The sequence below is a fragment of the Panthera tigris genome, chromosome E1, assembly GCF_018350195.1.
Source record: "Panthera tigris isolate Pti1 chromosome E1, P.tigris_Pti1_mat1.1, whole genome shotgun sequence".
In the NCBI taxonomy this organism is placed as follows: Eukaryota; Metazoa; Chordata; class Mammalia; order Carnivora; family Felidae; genus Panthera; species Panthera tigris.
In genome coordinates this window covers 24,083,612-24,086,441 of record NC_056673.1, presented here as the reverse complement: position 1 = coordinate 24,086,441, position 2,830 = coordinate 24,083,612, and the positions used below count along the sequence as shown (strand labels likewise).

General features: G+C 50.4%; 1 long non-coding RNA gene across 1 annotated transcript; it reads left to right on the top strand.

The window, feature by feature from the left end:
* Nucleotides 1-1,310: 1,310 nt before the first annotated feature.
* Nucleotides 1,311-2,590, top strand: LOC122233729. The gene is made up of 2 exons (XR_006211419.1): nt 1,311-1,418; nt 2,274-2,590. It is a non-coding gene; the product is annotated as an uncharacterized LOC122233729 (long non-coding RNA).
* Nucleotides 2,591-2,830: the final 240 nt, after the last annotated feature.

Sequence of the window (2,830 nt, the reverse complement as noted above, 5' to 3'; positions counted from 1 at the left end):
CTGATAACCTTAGGCTCACCCCCTCACCTCCTTCAAGTCTTTGCTTAGATGTCATTTTCTCAATAAAGTCTTCCCAGATACAACTGCACACATGCGCGTGCACACACAGACACACACTCCTATGCCCCACCCCCATACTCCATATTTTACCTATTGTGTCTCCCCTTTACTAGAGTGTTAGTTCCCTGAAGGCAGGGATTTTGCCAATTGTGTTCATTGCCATAGCTCCAGTGCCTATAATAGGTGCTCAGTAAAGATTTGTTAGATGGATGGATGGGTGGATGAGCTTATGGATACAAGATACGCAGAGCTGAAAAAGGCTGGGTGCCTGCCCTTTTCGAAAAGCCTCAAAGTCCAGCCATAGGAGAGGGACTTTGTCATCTGGGTGGGAGGCATGTTCTAACAGAGGTGTGTACAGAGAAAGCAACACCCCCAACACCTGTCCCCTCCCCACCTCCAGACATAGCCCTCTCGGGAGACTCGCCTTTTCTCTGAACATGGAGGCTGTCAGTCTCTGGGCAGAGAGTGTGCCTTAATAGGCCCCACAGAGGGCGAGCTGGGAGGGGGCTGTGTGAGTTGGACCCCAACAGTCTCCCATCAGTTCTGGAGCATCCCCAGGGGAGCTAGGGAGAGGAAGGGCCATGAAAGCACAGGATAGGGAGCCCCCTGCCCTAGCCCTATTATGGAGGCAGCTCTTGCAACCAGAGACCACAAAGGGCCATCCCCCAGGAGCCAGAATACTCACGGCCAGCCCAAGAGCTCACCCCTGACCCACCAAGGTCCCTTGAGCAAGTCCCTTCTCTAAGCCCCAGTGTTTCCTCTCCTAGAAGATGAGACATTTTTATTGAAATACCATGTACATACAAAAGAGTACACACATTAACACTCAAGGATTTTCACAAATAAACATGTTTATATGACCAGCGTCGTGATCAAGAAATAACACCTTACCAGCTCCCCAGAGGCCCCCTTGGGACTCTTCTCCGTTCTGGTCTCCCCCAAAGGTAAAGATTCTCCTGATTTTTAACACTGTAGGTAAAGTTTTACCTGATTTTTTTTTGAACCTTGAGGATCCCCTTTCAACCTCTACAAAATGCTCTTTTGATTTCAATAGTATCTGTGGTAGCCAGCCTCCAAGATGACCCCCAGCAGTGCTTGTCTGCTGGTATTCACACTCTTAATGTAGTCCCCTCCCACAATGAATCAGAGTGGTCTTTGCAACCAATACAGTATAGCAGAGGTGACAGCGTATGGCTTCTGAGGCTAGGTCATAAAAGGCATTGTGGCTTCTGCCTTGCTCCATCGGATCACTAGCTTAGAGAAAGCTAGCTGCCATGTTGTGAGCCATCTTGTGGAGAACGCCACATGAAGAGGAACTGAGGCCTCCCGCCCACAGCCAGCACCAACGTGCCAACCATGTGAGAGCGCCATCTTGGAAACAGATCTTCCAACTCCAGTTAAGCTGGATGCAGGCCAGGCCAACATATGATTGTAGCCTCATGAGAACCCCTAAACCATAACTGCTAGCCAAGCCACTCCTGAATTCCTGACCCATAGAAACTATGAAAGATACTAAAACTTTATTATGGTTTTAAGCTAATAATTGGGGGGGGGGCTGAGTTTGTTCACAGCAATAGATAAGTAATGCAGTATTCATTAAGCAAATATCCAATGAGCCAAACCTCCTAGACTTTCAGTAATCCTTTGCAGGAATCCTTTTAAGAATTATCTTCATGGCATCTACTCACACTTGAAAAAAGGGCCTTCATTGCGGTGCATGACAAAAACTTGGTTTAGGCTAAAGACTGTCATGACTTCAAGGACCCTCCATGGTCTGAGGCCCCTAGGACTGGGCCAGGGTGGGGAGCTATTGCTAACTCTCTTGGTTTCCACAGCTCTTTTCCTACTATAATTCTAGAATCAGAGACTTTCAGGTCTTTGGGGTCAAGCAGGCCTGTGTTCATTCAAATCCTGGCTGCTCTTCTTCCAAGATCCTGTGTGACCTCAAACAAGTAGCTGTACTTCTCTGAATCCCAGTGTTCTTCATCAGAAAACTCGGACACCAGATGCCTTGTTCATAGGTTGTTGCATAAAGTGGAAATCACACGTGCCTCATAATTGCCACACTGGAAACACTCAAGGGGCACAGCCGGCCTTAGTGATGGCCAAACCACAGCAGCGCAGCAGGCGCTCCCCAGGGTATCGGGTACTCCCAGGGATATCTTCCCGGGGTATGGGGTATCGGGAACGAATGCTCCCCTCCCCTCTTACAGAGGCCGAGGTGTGGCCCCATGGGGCTGCCTCACACGCTGCTGCACACCCTTGGCACATCCGCGCCCCAACAGCAAGTTTGAAGGGCCAGGTGAGCATATGGCCTCATGACAGAACTTGGCTGGAGACGGGTCTGCTTCCTCTCCCTCGTTAGTGTCGCCCAGGGGCCTGCGCCCTCCTTAGCAGAGGCCTGGGTAACGAAGGCCACAGCCTATTAATTGCAGTGACAGTGATAAAGGAAGGAGGGAGGCCGCTATTTGTCTTGCCCGTAACCTCTCGCATCATTCCAAGATGAATGAAAACTCATTTTCTGCTTTGATTCGGTCTAATTTCTCTGGGCCCCCTGGGCCTCATCGGGGGAAGGGACTCACAGCCCCTGCTGAGAAGGAATTGAGAAGCGGAGGAGGAGGGGTCAGAGGTCACGAGGGAGGAGGACAGGCTCCACTAGGGAACCGAGAGCTTGTGGGGGGCATTGGTTGGAGCATTCATTCGGTAAGCATGGGCTAGCTGATTGGATTCACCATCCAGTCCCGTGGAGGAGGGAATCTGCTACCCATTG